The 9,044-nt window shown below is 42.6% G+C and overlaps 1 pseudogene; it reads right to left on the minus strand.

The window, feature by feature from the left end:
* Window positions 1–7,654: 7,654 nt before the first annotated feature.
* On the minus strand, window positions 7,655–8,479 carry LOC115935848 (olfactory receptor 7E24-like; annotated as a pseudogene).
* Between the last annotated feature and the right edge of the window lie 565 nt (window positions 8,480–9,044).

Raw genomic sequence — 9,044 nt, forward strand, 5'->3', positions numbered from 1 at the left:
GCATGGCGGCATGTGCCTGCAGTCCCAGCTACTTGGGAGGCTGAGGCAGGAGAATTCCTTGAACCCAGGAGGTGGAGGTTGCAGCGAACCGAGATCACATCACTGCACTCCAGCCTGGGCAACAGAGTGAGACTCCATCTCAAAACAACAACAACAACAACAACAACAAAAAACTAAGCATACACTACCATGTGACCAAGAAACTTTACTCCTGGCCATCTGTCCCAGAGAAGTAAAACTTGTTTCCACACAAAAACCTGCATATGAATGTTCATAGCAGTTTTATGTATAATAGCCCCAAACTGGAAAGAACCCAGATGTCGTTCAGTAGGTGAATGATTTAAAAACTGTGAAATAGCCATACCATGGAATATTACTCAGCCATAAAAAGAACTGTTGATACACATAACAACCTCAATGAATCTCCAGAGAATTATGCTGAGTGAGAAAAATCAATCCCAAAATGTTACACACTGTATGATTCCATTTATATATCATCCTGGTAATGAAAAAATTATAGAAATGGAGCACATAGTAGTGGTTGCCAGGTGTCAAGGATTGGGACAGGAGGAAAGTGGGTGTGGCTATAAAAGGTTAACATGGACCAGGTGCGGTGGCTCACACCTGTAATCCTTGCACTTTGGGAGGCCAAGGCGGGCAGATCTCCTGAGGTCAGAGGTTTGGGACCAGCCTGGCCAATGTGGCGAAACCCTGTCTCTACTAAAAATACAAAAAAGTAGCCAAGTGTGGTGGTGGGCACATTTAGCTTTACTCCCAAGGTGGTGTTTTTAACTTCATATCTCCCAGGAGTGTGGGTAAAGCCTTTGTCTTTATGTATCTTATGCAAAAGGCAAATCAAGGCACCATACCCCTGTAAAAAAGTGGCCACATCTTAATCCCTGGAACCTGAGAATATGTTATATTGCATGGCAAAGCAGAATTAGGTTTGCTAATCAACCTACCTTAAAATAGAGAGATTATCCTGAAATATCCAGGGGAGTCCAGTATCCTTAGAAAGGAAAGAGGTCAGCAGGAGGGTCAGCGTTAGAGTGATTTGATGTGATAAGGATGCAGCTTTGAGGATGAAGAATGGGCAATGAGCCAATAAAAGCAGGTGGCCTCTAGAAGCTGGGGAGAGCAGGAAAATGAATTCTCCCCTAGAGACTCCAGAGAGGAATGCATCCCTGCCAACATCTTAATTTTAATCATGTGAGACTCTTATCAGACTTCTGGCCTAGAAAACCATAAGACAATAAATTCATGCTCTTTTAAGCCACTAAGCATGTGCAGCAGCAATAAACAAATAATTTTTGCAGCAGCAATAGGCAACTATTAGATTTCAGTACCTGGAGGTGGAGTGCTACCATAACAAATTCCTGAAAATGTAGAAGTCATTTTGGAATTGAGAACTAGGCAGGAAGAATTTTAAGGAACGTAATAGGAAAAGTTAGACAGCCTTGTACAGACCTATATAAATATAAACATTAATGACTCTGTTATGGATGACTTAGAAGGAAGTAAGGAGTAGGATGGAGAAAATATACATCATCAAGAGAATACCTACATCATCAGAAACAGATTGGTGGTAGAAATATAGATGTTAAAGGTGCTGCTGGGGAGGGTGCAGAAGGAAGTGAGGAATGTATTATTGGAAACTAGAGAAAAGGGGATTTTTGTTGTATAGTGACAGAAAGATCAACTAAATTGTGTCCTATAATTATGTGGAAAGTGAAACTTTAAGCAACAAACTTGTTTACTTATCTGAGATTTCCAAAGTTTCGAAGACAAAGCCTGGTTACTTCTTGTTGCATACAGTAAAATATGAAAGAAAAGAAATAAATTGAGGGAAGAACTGTTTTAAAAAGCAGGGAAGGAGAGCAGTCAGACCAGGTCATGACAATTGGTGAAATTTGCAACTTTTCAAAATTTCAAATGATGCTAAAGTGAAGAGATTCTCTGTTAAAAAATAATGCTCTGGAGAAAAAGTCTGGAATGTAGCTGCACAACCTTTTGCTAATATCAGAGAAAGAGCAGGATGTCAGAATATTCAATCTTTGAGAAATTTAGGGTGTGACTTATAGATTCCCCTTAGTTAGCAGATGCCAAAAATAGATATGGGATTACTTAGGAATGATCTGTGGAATGAAGTGAATCCTGGTGAGACATACAAGAGGCCTACAAAGTTCCTGAGACTATAATATCAGTAGAAATATAGCCATCATGGACCAAAAAAGTCAAAAAGAGCAGACTAAAAGATGGCTGATGGACCTTCATGCTTCTCCAGACAGGAAACAGGGAACAGAAGCAAACTGATCAGCTGCAAGCATGTGCTACCTTTTGTGATTATAAAAAAAGAACAAACAAACAACAACAAAAAAAAAAACCTCACAGAGGGAAGACCAGCAAACTCAGAGAATGGAGCTGTGAGCTCAGGACAGAGCCAAGAACCACAGGTAATTATTCCAAGGTCTTGAAGCCTATGGAGTTTGTCAGGTTGGATTTTGAAATTACTTGGAACTAGTAACTCATTTTACCTTCAATTCTCTCCCTTTTTAAGTGAGAATATCTCTATCTGCTATCCTATGCATATCCCACCATTGTATTTTAGGAGTAGATAACTTTTTTCTTTAGTCCACGGTTGTAGAGGAATTGTGCCCCAGGATGGATCATAGGGTGATCCCCAAAATTGGGGTTTAGCCTGGGAGGCCACCTGGGTTTTTGGCTTCACGCAGGAAGGAATTCAAGAACAAGTTGATAAAGTAAAAGCAAGTTTATTAAGAAAGTAAAGGAATAAAAGGGTGGCTACTCCTTAGGGAGAGCAGCCCTGAAGTCTGCTGGTTTGCAATTTTTATGGTTATTTTTTGATCACATGCTAAACAAAGGTTAGATTATTCATGAACTCTCAGGGAAGGAGGCGGGAAATTCCTGGAACTAAGGGTTCCTCCCCATTTCAGACCATATAGGATAACTTCTGGACATTGTAGCTCCTTTGTTTTGGCCAATTTCTCCCATTTGTAGTGTGCGTATTTACCAAATGCCTCTACCCCCATTGTATGTAGGAAGTAACTAACTTACTTTTGATTTTACAGGCTCACAGGCAGAAGGGACTTGTTTAGTCTCAGATGAGACTATGGACTTGGACTTTTGGGTTAATGCTGAAATGAATGAAGACTTTGGAAGACTCTTGGGAAGGCATAATTGTGTTTTGAACTGTGAGAAGGATGAGATTTGGGAGGGGCTGGGGCAGAATGATATGGCCTGGCTCTGTGTCCCCACTCAAATCTCATCTTGAATTGTAATCCAAATTGTAATCCCCATGTGGTGGGGGAGGGACCCCATGGGAGTTGATTAGATCATGAGGATGATTCCTCCATACTGTTCTGATGATAGTGAGTGAGTTCTCTTGAGATCTGTTGGTGTTATAAAGGGCTTTTTCCCCCTTTGCTCTGCACTTCTTCTTCCTGCTGGCATGTGAATAAGAAGCCTTTCTTCCCTTTTGCTTTCAGCCATGATTTAAGTTTCCTGAGGCCTTCCCAGCCATGCCAAACTGTGAGTCAATTAAACCTCTTTCCTTTATAAATTACCCAGTCTCAGGCAGTTCTTTAGAGCAGCGTGAGAATGGACTAATACATGTACATAATTAAAATGCTTTTTCCCCATTAATCTGCCTTATGTCAATATATTAGGTTGCAATTATTTTTGCACATATCTTGAGTTATCTGGACATGGGGTCCCACAGCCTTGGGCATCTCCACCCCTGTTGCTTTGCAGGGTACAGCCCCCCTCCCAGCTGCTTTCAGGGGCTTGTGTTAACTGCCTGAGGCTTTTCCAGGCACACAATGCAAGCTGTCAGTGGATCTACAATTCTCGGGTCTGGGGGACAGTGGCCCTCTTCTCACAGCTCTACTATGCAGTGCCCCAATGGGGACTCTGTGTGGAGGCTCCGACTCCACTTTGCCCTTCTACACTGCCCTAGCAGAGGTTCTCCATGAGGGCTCTGTCCCTGCAGCAAACTTCTGCCTGGACATCCAGGCATTTCCATACATCCTCTGAAATCTAGGTGGAGGTTCCCAAGCCTCAATTCTTGACTTCTGTGTACCCACAGGCCCAAAACCACATGTAAGTCACCAACGCTTGGTGCTTGCACCCTCTGTATCAACAGCCTGAGCTGTATGTTGACCCCTTTTAGCCATGGCTGAAGCTGAAGCAGCTGAGATAGAGGACACCATGTTCCAAGGCTTCATAGAGAAAGAGGGCCCGGGGATGGGCCCACAATAACATTTTTCCCTCCTGGGTCTCCAGGCCTGTGATGGAAAGGGCTGCCATGAAGGTCTGTGACATGCCCTGGAGACATTTTTCCCACTGCTTGGCAATTAACATTTGGTACCTTGTTACTTATGCAAACTTCTCCAGCCAGTTTGAATTTCTCCCCAGAAAATAGGTTTTTCTTTTCTATTGCATCATCAGGATGCAAATTTTCCAAAGTTTTATGCTCTGCTTCCTCTTGAACACTTTGCCACTTAGAAATTTCTTCCCCCAGATACCCTAAATCATGTCTCTCAAGTTCAAAGTTCCACAGATCTCTAGGGCAGGGGCAAAATGCCACCAGTCTCTTCATTAAAGCATAGCAAGAGTCACTTTTATTCCATTTCCCAACAAGTTTCTCATCTCCATCTGAGACCACCTCAGTCTGGATGCCATTGTCTGCTGAGACCAGCTTGGCCGGGGAGACCCTAACCCAGTGGCACTAAAGGAATTAAAGATATACACACAGAAATGTAGAAGCATGAAGTGGGAAATCAGGGGTCTCACAGCCTTCAGAGCTGAGAGCTCCAAACAGAGATTTACCTACGTATTTATTAACAGCAAGCCAGTCATTAGCATTGTTTCTATACATATTAGATTAACTAAAAGTATCCATATGGGAAATGAAGGGATGGACCAAAATAAAGGGATGGGTCTGGCTAGTAATCTGCAGCAGGAGCATGTCCTTAAGGCACAGATCGCTCATGCTATTGTTTGTGGTTTAAGAATGCCTTTAAGGTGTTTTCTGCCCTGGGTGGGCCAGGTGTTGCTTGGCCTCATTCTGGTAAATCCACAACCTTCCAGCGTGGGCATTATGGCCATCATGAACATCTCACAGTGCTGCAGAGATTTTGTTTATGGCCAGTTTTGGGGCCAGTTTATGGCCAGATTTTGGGGAGCCTGTTCCCAACAATTGTCCATATCACTATCAGCATTTTGGTCAAAGCTGTTCAACAACTCTCTAGGAAGTTTCAAATTTTCCCACATCTTTGTGTCTTCTTCTGAGCCCTCCAAACTCTTCCACCCTCCGCCTGTTACTGAGTTCCAAAGTCGCTTCCACATTTTCGAGTATCATTATATCAGCACTCCACTCCTGGTACTAAGTTACTGTATTAGTTCATTCTTGTGCTGCTATCAAGACTGGGTAATTTATAAAAGAAAGACGTTTAATTGACTCACAGTTTCACATGGCTGGGAAAGCCTCAGGAAACTTACACTCATGGTCAAGTCAAATGGGAAGAAAGGCACCTTCTTCACTTTCAGCAGGAAGGAGAAGTGCAGAGCAAAGGTGGGAAAAGCCCGTTATAAAACCATCATCTCTCATGAGAACTCACTCACCATCATGAGAACAGCATGGAGGAAATGCTCCTGTGATCTAATCACCTCCATGAGGTCCCTCCCGCAACATGTGGGGATTACAATTCAGATTACAGTTCAAGATGAGATTTGAGTGGGGACACAGAACAAAACCATATCAGTACACACACATGGGAGTCCCACCAAATATGAGACTCCATGGTTGATGTTTTTATAGCATTCTGAACTACAAAAAAAGTATGGGGGTGTGGGCCTTCTAGCAAGGGTGGGGGTGGTGTCAACACAAGTCATGGAGGGTTAGGGGAGGAATTGTATGGTGAGCCAAGGTTGTCTTGTTATGAAGATAAAAGCCTCTCAGGTAATAAAAGCAGCTGGTGGAAGAACATGTGATAGTCACTGTGGGCATGGTGTTCATCTTCCTTGGAGAGTTCATCTCTGGTTGATAAGATTCCCAGGGAGGGAATTCGTGACAATTGAGGTCTGTCTTTAAGCAGACAAGGGGAACTCAGAGAAAGCCCTTGTCTGCATTTGTTCTTCCCCGTGAGCCCTCAGTTTGAAGTAATCAGCATATGAAACTGGCATGTGTTAGGGGTGGTATTTCCTGAAGTCCTTCAGTGCTAGGGTTCTTAAAGTGAAGGAGGGAGACAGAAAAATTAAGAGTCAGAGTGATGTGTGACTCCTAAAGTCACACGGGGTGTACACAGAGTCACACAGTGATATGAGTTGTAATATTCTATAGACATGCTACTCGTAAATCAGGGGGGCTGTACCTCCTGTGATATTATTCGTAATATTCTAGGGGAATGTTGCTACTATTGTCACGGGGGTGTACACCCTGTGATATGACTCGTCATATCCCAGCGGGATGTTACTACTAATGTCACAATGCCTGTACACCCTGTGATATTATTTGTAATATCCTAAAGAGATGTTACTACTAAGGTCGCAATGTATGTACACCCTCTGACATTATTCGTTATATCCTCGGGGGATGTTACTCCTAATGTCACACGGGGTGTACTCCCTGTCATATTATTCATAATATCCAAGGGGGATGTTATTTTTAATGTCACTGGGGGTGACATTGCGCATTAAAGATGTGTATTCAACACCTGTGATACTATTCCTAATATCCTAGGGGCATGCTCTTCCGAATGTCACATGGGGTGTACACCATGTGTGTACACCTGCTGTGATACTATTCGTAATATCCTAGGGGAATGTTACTCCTGATGACACAGGCGGTGTACACCATGTGTGTACCCCTCCTGTGTTATTATTCATAATATCCTAGGGGGATGTTTCTTTTAATGTCACAAAGATTGTACAAAACGTCACAGAAGGTGTACAAGTTGTGACGTTATCTGTAATACCCTAGAAGGATGTTACTCCTAATATGTCACAGGAGTGTACACGCTTTGATGTTATTTATAATCTCATAAAGAGATATTACTTCAAATATCAAAGTGGATGTACACACATAGTGTATACCCTGTGATAGTATTTGTAATATCCTAGGGAGATACAACTCCTGATATCACAGTGCGTGTACCCCGTGTGTGTACACCCTTGATAATAGTCGTAATATCCAGGGTAAATATTACTCCTCATATCACACAGTGTGCACACCCTGTGATATTTTTCCTCATACTTTAGGGAGATATTGCTTCTAATATCACAGTGGGTGTACCCCATGTGTGTATACTCTGTGACAGTATATTCTATATCCTAGGGAGGTATTACTCCTAATATCACAGTGGGTGTTCACCCTGTGATATCATTCTTATTTGACCTTGCTGTCTTTTTTAACCCACACTACAAAAGGAATGGAACAGATAAGAAGATATCGAGATTAGACCGTGCTGCCATGCGGCCGCCACAGGACACTTTAAATATCCCTGTTTCTCAGGCTGTAGATGAAGGGGTTCAGCATGGGGGTGACCACCGTGTACATCACTGAGGCCACCGCAGCCTTTCTCGGGGAAGATGACACATCTGAACTGAGGTACCCTCCAACGCCTGTTCCATCAAATCAGCAAACAACTGACAGGTGAGACCCACAGGTGGAGAAGGCCTTATACTTCCCACCTGATGATGAAACCCTCAGAATGGAGGAAACAATTTTATAGTAAGAGAAAACGGTCCCCGAGATGGGAAGAAAACCAAATATGGCAGCAGGGAAATACATGATTATGTTATTGGTGAAGGTGTCACAACATGCAAGATGGGAGTTGAGAAGGGTCACAGAAGAAATTAGGAATTTCCACATCCTTGAAGCAGGTCATTTGTAAGGCAATGATGTTGTACAGCTGGGCGTCTAAAAGACTGAGAAAAAAAAAAAGACAACAAAACTAGAAAGCCACAGAAACACGGGTTCATGACGGCTGAATGATATAGAGGGTGACAGATGGCTACAAACTGGTCCTAGGCCATCACACTCAGTAGCATGTCTCTCTTCCATGCCTCCAAAAATGACAAAGAGAGACATCTGAGTCAGGCAGCCTGCATAGGAGATGACTCTGCTGTGAGATCGGATGTCCACAATCATCTTGGGGACCGTGGTGGAGGTGAAACCGATGTCAGGCAAGGACAGGTTGGAGAGGAAGAAGTACATGGGGGTGTGGAGGTGGGAGTCAGGGCTGACAGCCAGGATGATGAACAGGTTCCCCAGCACCGTGACAAGGCACATGGACAGGAACAGCCCAGCAAGGACCAGCTGCCATTCTGGATCCTCTGAGGTTCTAGGAGGAGGAATATAGAGACATCTGTTAGATTCTGTGGGTCTGTAGAGATTGGACACCTTTTGCCTAGAAAAGAGGGTTGAGAAATCGGAAACAAGTAAACCAACACCCAGCATCGTGTCTGCATTTTGGATAGAAGCAATTCAAAAGTAATGTTTTCAGATTTCAGAGCAATCCACAGTCAGCAATATTTTGCAGTTCCGACAAACTCAACTGTCTTCTAATGCTTTCATCATTGATTTCTGTGTTATTCACTTCTTGCTCTACACACCTGCCTCAGAGATACTAGATTCAAGAATGTTCCAAGAACCAGATCATCATATATAACAAAATTCGTAATTGCTAGAAAAGACAGCCTATCTTTACCGAAGGAAACTATGTAATAAAACCATTCTCTTCACTTTAAGAAAAAGGTTATCCTAATTAAAGGAAATTAAGAACTCAAATATTTTATTTTATTCGAATAGATTGATACAAATTCCCTTGATTTAGAACATCTGTAAACACTGTATAACTGCTGAGACCATGCCATCTGGAAATGAAATTAAAGTTGATAGTTCATAAGCAGAAAATAGTTCCACAGGCCAGTTAGGTCCTGGTGATTTCATCATTATGTTTTCCGACTTTTCTCCTTCAAGAGAGTAATTGCGTACTCAAATCGGTGGGTCTTGTTTTAAAATT

Source organism: Gorilla gorilla, chromosome 13 (genome assembly GCF_029281585.2).
Source record: "Gorilla gorilla gorilla isolate KB3781 chromosome 13, NHGRI_mGorGor1-v2.1_pri, whole genome shotgun sequence".
NCBI classification, from domain to species: Eukaryota; Metazoa; Chordata; class Mammalia; order Primates; family Hominidae; genus Gorilla; species Gorilla gorilla.